Genomic DNA, 15,552 nt, shown 5'->3' on the forward strand with positions numbered 1-15,552 from the left:
TGTATCATGTGTATGACTTGGTGTCACCTTAATTAGAAATGTCACTCTTCTAACCATAGCACTGTGTTGCAATTTTAATTTGAAAAATGAAAATGTTCCCACAGTGGAAAAATTATTTCCAACATGCCGAAGCTTTGAGTAGAAGGCTCTCAACCGGTAAGATATAGGAGAATGGTCTTGAATCTGTAAGAAACTGCTCAGAGCTCCAGGGTGGCATGGGAAGGTCAGGGCATCAGGGAGACTTCCTAAAGAGAAAGATACCAGAAAGCAACCAAAGACCCTATGTATTCCTTGAGTGTTTTGAGAGACCTTTTACTAAAGTCTCAACAATATACTTAAAATCTTAGAGTAATCATCAACCCAGCTGGTGGAAAAACACAGTTCCATTAAAAAAATATATGAAGTTCATTTTTAACAATCCATGCCTCTGAACAGAAACCAGTCTAGTTTGGTGAGGTCAAAAGATTCTCAAAAGCATCAAATAAGATTCATCCAAGATGTGATAAATTTGGACTTTTTACCTAGATCTGAGCCAGATCTTTGGAAATTTACTATCTCTGGGTCACAGGAAAGAGACAGGTGAAATACGCATGAGCATATGTACAAAGGCCATATGAAGAAATAATTGAACGCTATGCTAGCTGAACCCTGGTCCTTTGTTTTCTGAGACAGAACTAGGAATTGACCTACATACCAATCATTTATTTTCTTTTTTTTCCCTGAATTATAAATGAGTTCACTGTACAAAAGTGGCTGGTGTCCACAGCAGGGGGGGAGGGCGGGGAAATCAAGGGAATGATACAAATGGTTTGCATTCAAAGGGCCTCTGTAAACAATGAAAAGCAATTCTCTGGAACTGCAGAACTCAAAATAAATAAAGCATGTGGGCACTTGGGGTGGAAATTACAGGGGTTTGAGATGTTGAAGTCCCAGCTCACAGCAGTTCAAAATGTGACCTTATTTAGAAATAGGATCATTGTAGATGTAATTAGTTAAGATGATGTCATACGCAAAAATGTTCAACAAAATACCAGCAAATCCAACTTAAGAGCACATCAAAAGGATTATGCACCATGAGCGAGTACAATTTATTCCTGGAATATAACAGTGGTTCAGCATATGAGAATTCATCAATGTAATATAATACATTGATAGAATACGGGACAAAAACCACATGATCATTTCAATCGATGAAGGAAAAGCATTTTACAAGACCTAAAACCCTTTCATGATAAAAAACACTCAACATACCAGGAGTAGAACAAAACTACCTCTATATAATAAAAACCATATATGAGAATTCCATAGCTAACATCATACTCAGTAGTAAAAGACAAAATAGTTCCTCTAAGATCATGAACAGGGTAAGAATGCTCTCTTTTGCTACTTTTATTCAACATAGTATTGGAAGTCCCAGCCAGAGCAATGAGGTAAGAAAAAGAAAGAAAAGGCATTCAAACTGGACAGGAAGAAGTAATATCATCTTTGTTTGTAGGACATGAGCTATTATGGGAAAATGCTAAAGAACCCCACAAAAAAGCATTAGAACTAATAAATGATTTAGCAAAGTTGCAAGATACAAAGTGAATGCACTAAAACCAATTGTGTTTCCATGCACCGACAATGAACAATTTGAAAAGAAAATTTAAAAATATTTACAATAGCATAAAAAATAATAAAATACTTAGGGATAAACTTAACCAAGGAGGTGAAAGACTTACACATTGAAAACTATAAAACATTGCTGAAAGAAATTAAAGACATAAATAAATGGAAAGACATCTATGTTCATGGATTGAAAAAGTTAATATTAAGATGTCAATACTATCCAAAGAGATCTGCAAATTCAATGCAAGCCCTATCAAAATCCAAACAGCATTTTTTGTAGGGGAAAAAAAAAATAATCCATCCTAAAGTTCATGTGAAATCTCAAGGGACCACAATTAGTCAAAAATAATCTTGAAAAAGAAGATTAGCCCTTTTGTGAAGATGGCACCGAAAGCTAAGAAAGAAGCCCCTGCCCCTCCCAAAGCCAAAGACCAAAGCAAAGGCTTTGAAGGCCAAGAAAATGGTGCTAAAAGGTTTCCATGGTCACAAAAAAAAAGAAGATCCACAAGTCACCTACATTCCAGCGACCCAAGACTCTGCGTCTCTGAAGGCAGCCCAAATATCCTCGAAAGAGCATTCCCAGGGGAAACAAGTTTGATCAGTATGCCATCATCAAGTTCCCCCTGAGTACTGAGTCAGCCATGAAGAAAACAGAAGACAACAACATACTTGTGTTCATTGCAGATGTCAAGGCCAACAAGCACCAGATCAAACAGGCTGTGAAGAAGCTCTATGATATTGGCCAAGGTCAACATCTTGATCAGGCCTGATGGAAAGAAGAAGGCATATGTCCTACTGGCTCCTGACTATGATGCTTTGGATGTTGCCAACAAAATTGGGATTGTCTAAACTGAGTCCAGCTGGCTGAATCTAAATACAAATTTTTCACTATTAAAGAAAAGAAAAAGGAAAAGAAGAGTAAAGTTGGAGGTCTCACACCTCCTTGATTTCAAAACATATTTGAAAGCTATAGTAATCAAGAGTGTGGTACTGCCATAAAGACAGACCTGTAGGCCAGTGGAATAGGATACAAAGTCCCCAAACAAACCCTCGAATAGGTGGTCAAATGGTCTTCAACATAGGTGCCAAAACTATTTGTTAGGGAAAGGATAGTCTTTTCAACTAATAATACTGGGAAAACTGACATCCACATGCCAAAGAGTGATGTTGAACTTTTCTCTTATACCACATACACAAATTAACTAACAGTAGATTAAAGACTGAACTTAAGATTCAAAACTGTAAAACTCCCAGAGGAAAATGAAGGGCTGCAGGATGAGACACCCCAAAACAGGCCATTTGGCATAAAGATTATTTCAAGTTAAAAGTAATAAAAAGCCAGCAAGGACAGGGAAGGCGCTCAGCCACCCCCGTGACTACCTACATTTACATTGGAAAGGAGAGCCTGCCCCCAGGAGGGGAAGTATGCACAGAGGCGCCCTTTTAGGAAGGAACTCATCTGCATGATAGAACCATCTTGTTTTTCCAAACATCTCCTTTTACCTCTTGGTAATGAGTTTTCTCCCCTTTGTATCAGCAGACCAGACCCTTACCTTTTCCCTCAGCTCATATAAGCTTCACATCACCTCATGGTCTTCGGAATCTCATGTCTGTGTGGATTCCCTGTATCTATGCTATTAAATTTGATTTTCTCCTGTTAATCTGCCTCATGTCCTTCGATTCTAAGTCCAGCTCTAGCCGAAGGACCTTTAAGGGCAGAGAACATGGTCTTCCTCCCTGACAAAAGCATCAAAAAAGAGCTTCGTGACTTTGGATTTGACACTGACTTCTTAGAAATGACACCAAAAATACAGAAAATAAAAGCAATAAGAGTCACATGGGACTCTATCAAACTTAAAGGCTTTTGTATCGCACTTTTTGTGGTGCCTCGGAGGCAGTAGGCTGCTTTAGGATAAAGCTGAACATCTCCTTCCCAGCTACTGGCTGCCAGAAACTCAGTGAAGCAAAAGATGAACACAAATTCCGTACCTTTTCTGAGAAGCAGATGAGCACTGGGTGTTATGCAACTAATGAATCATTGAACATACATCAAAAACTAACCATGTACTATATGTTGGCTAGTTGAACTTAAATTTTTAAAAAATTTTAAAAAGAAGAAGAAGAAGCATATGGCTACAGAAGTTGCTGCTGATGCTCTGGCTGAAGAATGGAAGGGTTGGTTATGTGGTCCTTGCCAAAATTATGTGGCAGCGAGGAACAAGGTTTCCCCAGGAAGCAATGTGTCTTGACCCATGGCCATGTCCACCTGCACCTGAGTAAGGGCATTCCTGCTACAGACCAAGGAGGGCTGGAGAAGGAAAGTGCAAGTATGCTCAGGGTTGGGTTGTGGATAATCAATCTCAATGTTCTCAGTTTGGTTACTGTGAAAAAAAAAAAGGGGGATAAGGATATTCCTGCCTCACCACCCAGGGCTCAAAAGAGCTACCAGAACCCACAAACTCTTCAGTCTCGCAGAGGTAATGTCTCCCAGTATGTTTTGAGAAAGCCCTTAAACAAAGACAGTAAGAAACCTAGAACAAAAGCTCCCAAGATCCAGCGTCTTGTTACTCCACATGTCCTCCAAAGCAAATGACGGTGTATCGCTCTGAAGAAACAGCACACTAAGAAAGATAAGGAAGAGGCTGCAGATCATGCTAAACTCTTGGCCAAGAGGATGAAGGAGGCCAAAGAAAACCCACCAGAAACAGATTGCCAAGAGACAGAGGCTGTCCTTTCTGAGAGCTTCTACCTCCAAGCTTGGAGTCCAGCCAAAAAGGATTTTCTAAGAGTAGCAGATCAATAAGATCAGACATCAACAAACCAACGAAGCAATGAAACAAAGCAAAACAAAACAAATTGGTGTATCCAAGAGCATAATCAACAAAGTGAAAAGGCATCCTATGGGAGACAATCTTTGCAAATCCTCTATCTGATAAGGGGTGAATAATTAGGACACAGAATGACAACTCAATAAGATTAACAACAAACAAATAATATGATTTTAAAATGGCCAAAAGACTTGAGAAGACATTTGTCCAAATGGCCAACAAACATGACAAGATGCTCAACCTCACACACCCATTAGAGAAATGCACGTCAACACCACAATGAGATACCGCCTGGCACCCATTGGGGTGGCTTATAAAAGATAAGAGAAGAGAAACGAATTAGTGAGGATGTGGAGTCACTGAAACCCTTGTATCCTGTTGACAAGATCATAAAATGGCCCAAGCAGTACGAAAGGGTATGACAGTTCTTCAAAAAATTAAATCTAGAACTACTACATGATCCAGTAATTCCACTACTGGGTCTATATCCAAAAGAACTGTGAGCAGGGTCTCAAAGATTGTGTGTTCTAAGGGCAACAATCTCTTCTGTTTTGATCGGGCCCATGAAGGACCTGAAGCCTCTGGCCAACAGCCCCCTGGAACTGAGGTGAGCAAATAACCACATGGGGGAGGCTGCAAACTGATCCTCCAACCCCATGTTCAAGGGACCGCAGCCCTGGTCAACAGCTTGTCTGCAACCTTGTAAGGGTCCAAGAGCCATCACCCAGCTGAGGTGCTCTTGACTTCCTGATCCACAGATGTGGAGAGATAATAGATGTTTGCTGGTTTAAACTATGATTTGGGGGAGTTCATTATATAACAATACAAAATAAAAGGATAATCATAGTGCTAACATCGTGAATGGAATGAAGACATTTAAACATTACTGTGGAGACCCATCCCTGTTTTTCAACTTGGGCTGCTATTGTACATTTATGGGGAAAATAAAGAATTCATTGTTTAAAGTGCTTTCTAAATGTACATGAGTGTGGTTGTTCAATAGTAGTGGGAATGTCATAATCAAATATCAGAACTGGAACACACAGAAGATTACGTGGGTCCACATCAGAACACGACCACTGATTGGTGTTTGAAGGACCAAAATATTGTCAACTATTTTGAAAAACTGAAGAATGCTGGCCTCATGAACCCCAGCAAGAGCGAGCAATATTTTCATTTTATATTCAAAATATTCAGATTTTATGCTGTATTCCTCGCTAGGACTGCACGCTCCAGATCACAGAACATTGCCTCCCCGCATCATGATTTGAGAACATTCTATTTCTCTGCAATTACAATTTTCAGGAGTGGCAGCTGCTGAATAATGATAGGAAAATTGCTCTAGTGCTCTTCCATAAAATCTACATATTCCCAAACCCAGCATTTGTTGAGATTGTAACCCCATGGCCTGAAGATGTGCAGACCCAGGTTAAAGATCAAAATGAAATCTAAATGTATTTTATCAGATTTCCTTTGAGTATCTTGGCTGCTTTATAGCATTGGGCAAAAGGAATATTAGTATTCTGTGAATTACCTATTCAGCCAAATGTGTTTTGTTTTGTTTTGTTTTGTTTTTTGTCCAAAATTGTCATTTAAAAAATATATAGAGAATGTATAGATCCTCCTTAAAATGAACGTTGGAATAGATGATAGATAATTTTTAAGGTCCATTTTATAGACTCTAAGTGTATCTAAGAAGGGACTCATGGGCCTAAAAGGAGGAGTCTCAGGGCTTGTCTAGAAGCCCTCTGATCACCTAGTGTGTGGCCTTCTGAAGAGGGGCCGACCGTTCTAAATAGTCAGAATGGAAAGCAGACTGACCCTGAATAAGTTATAGGCCATCCTGCTATGGAGGGAATCAATAAGAGGAATGTTCTGGAATCCAGGCTATTTGTTGTGGTCCCCTAGCGGGCAGGTTGATTCTTTTCTGAGTAAAGATGAAAGAGAACTCTTAAGCAGAATCATTGATGTGATGTCGATCCACACAGCAGGGACAAAGCTGCAATAGGAATGTATATGTTGCATGTGTGGGGGGTGATGGAGATCTGAGAAGGAGGAGCCCCCTTTGGGGACCACTTTATGTAAGCACATAGACCCCAGTGGGGGGACAGTCAACCCTAGATAAGTTGGAAAGGATGTTTCCAGGCTCTCTTCTATTGCTACATGCCATGTTTGAGAAATCTGAACCTAAGAAGCTCACAGAGAAGAGTCTCCATCAAGAAGCAACAAAAAGGGGTGACCAGATGTCTCAGTCAGAAGAACATGCAACTCTTGAATTCGGGGTCATGAGTTCAAGCCCCACATTGGGTGGAGAGATTACTAAAACAAATAAATAAATAAATTTTTAAAAAAAGGGGGAGAAAGAGAGAGAGAAGCAATTAAACTAGGAGGAAACACACCAGTTATTTTAACAGAGAGGATTTAATATACTCAGTGAAATAGGTATTAGAGGACCAAGAAGTCATAGAGGGAAGGCTATAGTGACACGGAAGCAGTCACGGCGGCTGGAAGCAGTGGTCACTCCTAGGCCCACGGGAGCAAACAGCAGTTGGGGCTCTCAGAACCCCAAATCTATGAGTAGAGGCCTGTAGAGCCAGGCTCCAGACTGCTGAGGAAGCAGCTGCTAGCTGGCTGGCCTTGGTACCTTCAAGGGAGTGGAGAAGGATCCTGGAAATTGGAACCAACTATTATTGGAAGAAACAGCTACAGGGCAAGGAAGCACGGTGAGGGTGACCTTGGCAGGACCAGCAATCAAATGGGAAGCCATTGTGTCCTCTGTCCCTTGTGCTTCTTTTTCCAGCTAGCACCCTTCCCTTATACAAGCTTTGGGAAAAAAGCAGTTCCCGTGTTTAGGTGAAGCTCAGAAACTCATCTTGAGACAGTTAACTTGCATTCATCCAGTGGTTTTGGAAGGGAGGTATTAAAATCCAATGAAACATGATTAAGAGTTTCCTGATTGATCACCAGGTAAAACAGCAAGTGGATGTCCACTTGTTTTCTGGGGTTGAGTGAATGGCGGTGGGTGAGTAACAGAACCTCTGACACACGTATCTACACTTTGTAGAGGAATATGCATTTATGTGCCTTGGCAGAGAGCTGGTGAAGCACTATGTTGAAGAATTATTTATTTCTTATTATTTGAGAGAGAGTGCAAGTGAGTGAGTATGGCGGGTGATGGGGAAGAGAATCTCAAGCAGACGCCCCACTGTAGATCCACATGAGGGGCTCAACACAGGGCTCAACTCCACGACTCTGAGATCATGACCTGAGCTGAAATCAAGATTGGGTCTCTTCACCCACTGAGCCAGCCAGGCACCCCAGTGAAGTACTACTTTATTTTTTTCATTATTATTATTATTATTATTTTAAGATTTTATTTATTATTTGACAGAGAGACACAGTGAGATAGGGAACACAAGCAGGGTGAGTGAGAGAGGCAGAAGCAGGCTTCCTACTGAGCAGGGACTCAATGTGGAGCTCGATCCCAGGTCTCCAGGATCATGACTTGAGCTGAAGGCAGACACTTAACGACTGAGCCATCCAGGTGCCCCATTATTATTATTATTATTATTATTATTATTATTATTATTATTTCTTAAAAGATTATTTATTTAGTTATTTATTTGTCACAGAGAGAGAGAGAGAAAGAGCACACGCACAAGCAGGCAGAGTGGTGGGCAGAGGCAGAGAGAGAAGCAGGCTCCTTGCTGAGCAAGGAGCAGGACTCGATCCCAAGACCCCAGGATCATGACCTGAGCCGAAGGTAGCAGCCCAATCGACTGAGCCACCACCCTGTTTTTTTTTTTTTAATTTTTTAATTTTAAAAAAATTTTTTTAATATATTTTCTTCTGTGCTTTATTTTTTTCAATGTTTTATTGCACTACTACTTTAGCGCTTCCTTCAAATTCTACCACTCAGACCTCACATGGCCATGTTCAATGCACCCTGGTCTTTGTTTGCTCACCCATGACCCCCTGCAACTTACCTAGTTTGTGGCTCTAACACCCCATCCTTCTCCCTTTACAACGAACCGGAATTTCCACTTAGGGAAAGACACTCATTCTCAGGTTTCTTGTAGAATCAACACATCAAACCACTACCTAAATGGGTCTTCCCTCTTTCCCTTGGATTTTAGGGGGTAGGAAGATCCATTTAGAGAAATGTGTGATTATTTTCCAGTGTCACTGATTCTGCTAAAGTAGATTCTAAGGAGAACTACCCATAGCCATAGTTTCCAAAAGATGCAAGAGGTTTTGATGCCAAGAAAAAAAAGATGCTTTTATGACCCAAATGGGATGAGTCGTAAAGATAGAACCACAGCTCCAAACAAGATCAGAACTGGCACAAATCGATGACAATGAAAAAAAATGTTGCAAAAGATTCAAAATTATCTTCTTGATTTGGTTTTACTCAATGACATCATCTTTTAAGCTATCAGATCTGTTTTTTAATATTTATGTCTTAACAAAGCTTCCTGTTTTTACAAAGTACAAATGGAAAGCCATGTAGTAATAACAAAGCTCCCTCGGAGTCAGTGTACCTAATTTCAAGTCAAGTTCCTAAGAGAAAGATCGCCTTTGAGTTTCAAGTTTGCAGTCTTAAAGATTCAAATGAATGATAATAATGCACATAATGAAAACATGTGGACAATATTGTTCTCTCTTTTACTCCTGGCTGTTTCCAAAGCAGTCCCAACTAGTAATTTTTTGTATTCATAGTTAGGTTCACAGCTAGGTCTGGGTCACATGTCCGCTTCAGACTAACCCAGGAAGTAATTATAAACTCATTTGCTTTTGAGTAATAAGCCTGGGCTGTGTTTTTCCTAACATCTAGCATTTATCATCTCTGGAGGATGTATAAAGTTGTGTTCAAAACCACCTGCCATGCCTGTGAATAAGCCCTTTCCTCATCTGCAGCCTGTTGGGTTGGGACTTATAACTGCGAGGCAGATTTAGGCTCAATCAAGCTTAATCCAAAAAAAGGACTACGAAATAGTCTCTTGTAATTTTCCCTTTAGAGTCTTCCAGCTGGGGTCTTGGCCTGCTGTTTATGTGTTGAAGCTCCTGAAAGCATTTCCATTTCAAGCTTTTTACCTTTCAATTTGGTCCCAGATTTCCCATGAAAGAAACCTGTCCAAGGGTTTTATGTGGTTGGTGACCAGTCATGCCAGGTCCCCTGGCACTGGGGATTTCAAGGGCTAAAACTAGTCCCAGCTGGCAGATGGATGGTTGGCCCCAGTAGGCATTAGGGATCAACTTTGGTGGATTTCTTTTTTGTCTAAGTTCAGTGCCCATGTAACGACATATAACGGGAGCTTCTAGTTGATGGTGATGTCGTTGTTATTATAAAGCAAGTGATTTTGCTTTTATGCAAATGTAAATTTTATCCTTTAAAACAAGGGTCAACAAATCCTGCCCATTCCCTGTCTTCCACGTGTTTAAATGACTAAAGAGAAAAGATGGTGCAACAGAAAGTTTCCAGAGCCTGCTCCTCAAAGCCTAAAATATTGACTCTCTACTCTTTTACAGAAAAATTTGCTGATCACCAGTCTAAGATACAGTGAACTACAGAAATATCACATAACCAAAACACTAGGCCTATTTTTCTAATAGGATGAGATATATTTCTGACAGATTGTCCCAAATTCCTTTATAAACTGTATGTTATTTTGTCATATAATGCTTTATAAATTTATAAAAAATATTAACTTTATATGGCTCACAGTTATTTTTCTTTCTCAATTAAATGAAACAGTAGAAATCATGTAACCCGGCCCTCTCATTCCGTAAGTGAGTAAATGAGGCGGAACGAGGGGCTTGACAGAGCTCACCCACAGCTAGTCGGAGAAAGAGTCAGATTTAACAACACTGCCTGGGTTCTAGCAATCTTTCTGTTTTTTTTTTCTTTTTTTAGTTATTTTCAAAGAGTCTGTACACCCAGCACAGGGATGGAGCCCACAAACCCGAGATCAAGAATCACACATTCTACTAACTGGGCCAGCCAGGAGGCCCTAGCATTCTTTACTTTATACCAAGGTGCTCTTCTCATTCAAGATGGCGGTTTAAAGAATGAATCATCACGGGCGCCTGGGTGGCTCAGTGGGTTAAGTTTCTGCCTTCGGCTCAGGTCATGATCCCAGGGTTCTGAGACCGAGCCCCACGTCTGGCTCCTCGCTCAGTGGGAAGTATGCTTTGTTCTCTCTCTCTCTCCTGCTTCCCATTTGTGCTCTCTCTTGTTCTCTCTCTCTCTAATGAATAAATAAAATCTTAAAAAAAAAAAAAAAAGAATGAATCATTGCTAAGCTGTTACCATGCCAGATGTATTCTCCTGGACGATTCCCACTGCCTGCCCCTACTAGACTGACACAGAGACATGTCCTTACCGTCTCTACGGGGCAATGTTTACCCAGTTTACCTGCTGATGTGGTTTCTGGTGGTCTGAGCTTTACACCTGGGTTTCCAGTCAGTCTTCCCGCTATGGGGGCACGGTAGAATGGCCTGATGTGTGTGCACGTTTGTGTGTGTGTGTATGTGTGTGTTTTGTTTTAATGTCACCCTCAGTTATCCTAATCCAATCAGTCTGAGTGGAGCATAAGAAATGAGTATGCTTTCCAGGCTCAATTGAGTCTAATATGAACCACTGTGTTTTACAGAAAGTAAAATTATTTTTACAAATGGTAAATTATGAAATATCTTCACCAGAGCACACACTCTGATTTGGCCAGGGTCCCAGGCCCGCGTGATTTTTAAACACTAGAATAATTTTTAATTAGGAACTTTTAAGGTAAAAAACTATATATTCTGCAGACTATATTATAAGATAATTGAAGATGGATTAAGGCAATTCACTTTGGTCTCCATTTTATGTCCCTCTTTATCTGCCATTTTTTTTCCCTGGCATCTACCATTACTTGACATTACTAAGAAGGCACTTAGCTAACTTGTGAAGCAATGTATATAATAACTAGTGATCGATAGTCCTTAGAGTCTTCCGGAGTGGTTTGGTCAGCATGTAGCTACTTGGGTAGAACAATCGGTGTCTGAGGAAAACACCACAGTCCTTGACTACACAGGTTTGAACTGCGTTGAGTTTACTTACATGGGAAATTTTTTTTCTCAGTAAATACAGTACACTACTCTGTGTATTTTCTCATCCCTATGATTTTCTTAATCACACTTTCTTTCCTCTAGCTTACTTTCTTGCAGGAATATAGTACACAGTACATATAAAATATGTGTTAGCCAACTGTTTATGGTATCGACACATCTGCTGGTCAACAGCAGGCTAGTAGTAGTAAAGTTTTGGGAGAGTCAAAAATTATATACAGATCTTTGACTGCACTGCACAGGGGGTGAACACCCTTAATAGCTACATTGCTCAAGGCTCAGCTGTATATGTTTTTCTATGCATTTATATCTGTGTATATATGCGAATGGATATGTGTATATATGAGATTACTGATATTCTGATTTCTAAATATTGAACTGAAAAAATTTTGATCCGGGAAAACACTATATTAAATAACATAAACCTACTGCAACATATGATTTTAGATACAGATTTAATTATGTGTGTGTATAATATGCATGCATATTCGAACAATGTGTATTTTACCCCAATGTGTCATATTCTAAGAGGTTATAAATATTTCCAAGTGAGGAGGAAGAATTCTTTAATCACATTTCATGCCATTTGGAGTATATTTAAGACTCAGCTGAGCATGAAGTAAAGACATGTTGTTGGCTGTAAGCAAGCAAAATTACTGCGCGTAGGAAAATTTTCACCCCTCTGTGCTCAATATACAATTTTCTAAAATTTTACACCCACTGCTTAGATCAAAGCTTCCAGTGATGGAGCCAAAGATGAGAAGTTATCATTTAAGTCCTGTTACTTTGTCAAAAACGGTTCTATATTCTAAATGAATACAGCAAAATGGGAACCTAAGTCACTCTAGGTGCCCCTCGGTCAGTAGCAATTTGTCTGGATAGGAATCTGTAAATTATATTCCCAAAGGAGGCCACAAAGCAAGGCTTCTCAGCCTCAGCACTACTGAAATTTTTTTTTTTTTAAGATTTTATTTATTTATTTGACAGAGAGATCACAAGTAGGCAGAGAGACAGGCTGAGAGAGAGGAGGAAACAGGCCCCCTGCTGAGCAGAGAGCCCGCCATGGGGCTGGATCCCAGGACCCTGGTATCATGACCTGAGCTGAGGACAGAGGCTTTAACTCACTGAGCCACCCAGGCGCCCTGCTACTGACATTTTGAACCAAAGAAGTCTTTGTTGCATGGGGCTGCCCTGTGCATTTTTGGATGTTGAACAGGACCCCTCATCTTGACCCACAAGATGCTGGCAGCATACCTCCCCACCCTTGTGGGCGACAACTGGAAATATCTCCAGACACTGCCCAGTGTCCACTTCTGGTGGACCCCCCCCCCCCCCAATTGAGAACCATTGCTAGAGAGTCTAGATTACAGAAGGGAAAATCATTTAACAACGGGAATGTGAAATTACTTTGTTAGTAAATGCCCTTTCTCCCTTCCCATATGAAACGGTAAGATGGTGGGTTCCTGACAAGAGTTACGGTGATATAAACAATGATTCAGTCTTGAGGGTGGTATTAGCAACTGACAATGGATTCTCCTATTTATCATCACATCATGTTTCTGCTAAGGCTTTCAAGACTGGAAAAAAAAAGGGGCGGGGCAAGTCCCTTCTAGCCACAATGAAATTAGAGCTGAAACTGTATCTTCAGTTTAGCTGGAGGGAGGTTTTGATTGGGACACTGCTCTTCCTTGTGGTATACTGGTCTTGGAGGGGGCTGGGCAACCTTGAGTACAAATCAAGCGGAGGGAGGGGTGCTGGGCAGACATCAGTCATCCAAGAAAATATGTCAACATCTGTCCATCACTGCAGCCCTGGCCTGAAGATCATTTTTTCTGCTTCTGTAAGCACCAATGCGATAATGCCCCTGAGCTGTGTCCTTTGTCACCGGTGGCATTTCCCACCACCGCGCCCCCTCTGATATGCTAATGAAGAAACCCAGGGTTTTGTGTGGCTGAAAAGGCTTTCAGGCACCATCAGTGGGTCTGACTCGGCAGGACTGTGTGAGAGGTTCCCCTTCCCAGGGCTCTTCCTCGGCACCTTTTCTATGAATGTGCATGCGCTTAAGGAAGGGCCATTAACCATCTGGCTGCTGGAGGAAGGGACAGAAAATTAAACAGCAAGAACGCACACCTTGAAAACTGCCAAGTGACACGTGACTGTCTAGCCCACTCTGGGGTGAGGCCATAAACCAATGGCCTGGGTCTGAAAATGACCCGTTGGCAGCAGCCCGTAGTGAAACTTTGATGAGAAAAATCCGTGCAAGCTCTGACTCCATCATGCCTGGTTCTTCATGTAAATCTACCCCATGTGACTGCCAAGGTTTAAAAATACCTTCTGTAGGCGTTCAGAATCATAAGGTCACAGAATTATGAAATGTTAAGTGGCAGAAGTATTTTCTTTTTTTCTCTCTTGGCAGGGTTGTTTGCTCATCCCAAGTCTTCAATATTTATTCATTGGATTGAAATCAACAGGTTTAAAAGGAATCTTGCATGGATTCTTTTTCTAGAAGTGTCTCTACTTTCTAGAATTATTTAATGATCATTGTGTCTTTATCCAGACCAAGTAATGCCAAAGGTTTGGTTGTTTTTGGTTTTTTTTTTTTTTTTTTTTTTTTAACAAATTTATTTAATTTTTTTAAAGATGTCTCCATGCCCAGTACGGAGCCCAATGCGGGGCTGGAACTCACGACCCTGAGAGTAAGACACAAGCTGAGATCAAGAATCAGACCCTTAACCGACTGATCCACCCAGGTGCCATCAAAGGTTTTTTAAAATCCAAATAAATTCACACTCATAGGGGCCACCTGGGTGGCTCAGTGGGTTAAGCCTCTGCCTTCAGCCCAGGATATGATCTCAGGGTCCTGGGATCGAGCCCCGCATTGGGCTCTCTGCTTAGCGGGGAGCCTGCTTCCTCCTCTCTCTCTCTGCCTACTTGTGATCTCTCCCTCTCTTTCTAATAAATAAATAAAATCTTAAAAAAAAAATTCACACTCATAAAGTTTCCCTCACTCCTCCTTTCAAATTCTAAAAATTTCTACTAATACTGTTAACTATTGCACAGAAATACTGCTTTTCTCCTTTAAAACCTGGATTGTCCGCTGCCAAGATTTATTCATTGATCAAAGATTTATTGTGGTGTCAGATAGTCTAAAGGCCATGAAAACTCAAAGAAGAGTACGATATAGTTTATGACCTGAGGAAAAACATAGTGACATTAAAGGGACAGTATGTAAAACCATAAGGTCAGTACATGATGAAGCAGTGTATGCGGTGTTTCCGGCTCATAGAAGAGGGGTAGTCAGGGGAACTCAAGGAGGGCTTCCCGGAGGAGGGGAAGCTGTGTGCCAGATACTGTGTTAGGCGGTGAGGGAAAAGGAAAGGAAGTGTAAGTGACATCTCTGGGGTCTGCCATAGAGACAAACTACCTTTTAGAGAGAGTCAGAAATCGGCCAGGGAAGAAACACTGTGCAGCTGTAATGCTAAGCTGATCCTCTCTGTTGCTGTTGCCCTTTTTTGGTTTGGTTTTTTACGATTTAATATTTGTTTGGGATATTTCTGTTTCACTGATAGAAGAGTTGAAATCCTCAGAGGAGAGCACTGAATTCCCCCTTTATTTCCTTCCTTACTCTTCGTGACTATCAACCCATCAGATATAAGCTTTAAGCGCATTTATCTTCTATCCCAACCAAGAGCCTGAAGTTACCAGATCTGCTCATTCTGCCGGGAAGAGAAAAGGCAGATGTTCCTCTCCCAAGGAGGTGCCATCAGTTTCATGGAAATGTGGGTGGTTGGACTCCTGTGATGTTAAATGTGTCTATCATGCCGCCTTCATTCATTAGCTAGTTGGCGAATTCCTTTGCTGGAGATGTGGGTGCCCGCACAGTGCTAGCCTTCCGTGATATAAAGAGGACCAGAGCCCCTCCTTGACCTTGAGGAGCTCTGCCATGCGCATAAGGACACGCGTGCAAATGACTCTGAACTGAATCAGAAGATCAAGAGTGAGCGAGTTT

The 15,552-nt window shown here is 41.0% G+C and overlaps 1 protein-coding gene and 1 pseudogene across 2 annotated transcripts in view; one reads left to right on the top strand and one right to left on the bottom strand.

The window, feature by feature from the left end:
* LOC309856219 (uncharacterized protein) overlaps positions 1-15,552 on the bottom strand; it is a 212,230-nt gene that overhangs the window by 32,592 nt on the left and 164,086 nt on the right. The window lies entirely within an intron of this gene.
* Positions 3,791-4,394, top strand: LOC309856626 (small ribosomal subunit protein eS6 pseudogene; annotated as a pseudogene). Its single transcript has one exon. The product of its transcript is annotated as a small ribosomal subunit protein eS6 pseudogene (transcript).

This window comes from Mustela nivalis, assembly GCF_964662115.1.
Source record: "Mustela nivalis genome assembly, chromosome: X".
Classification (NCBI taxonomy): domain Eukaryota; kingdom Metazoa; phylum Chordata; class Mammalia; order Carnivora; family Mustelidae; genus Mustela; species Mustela nivalis.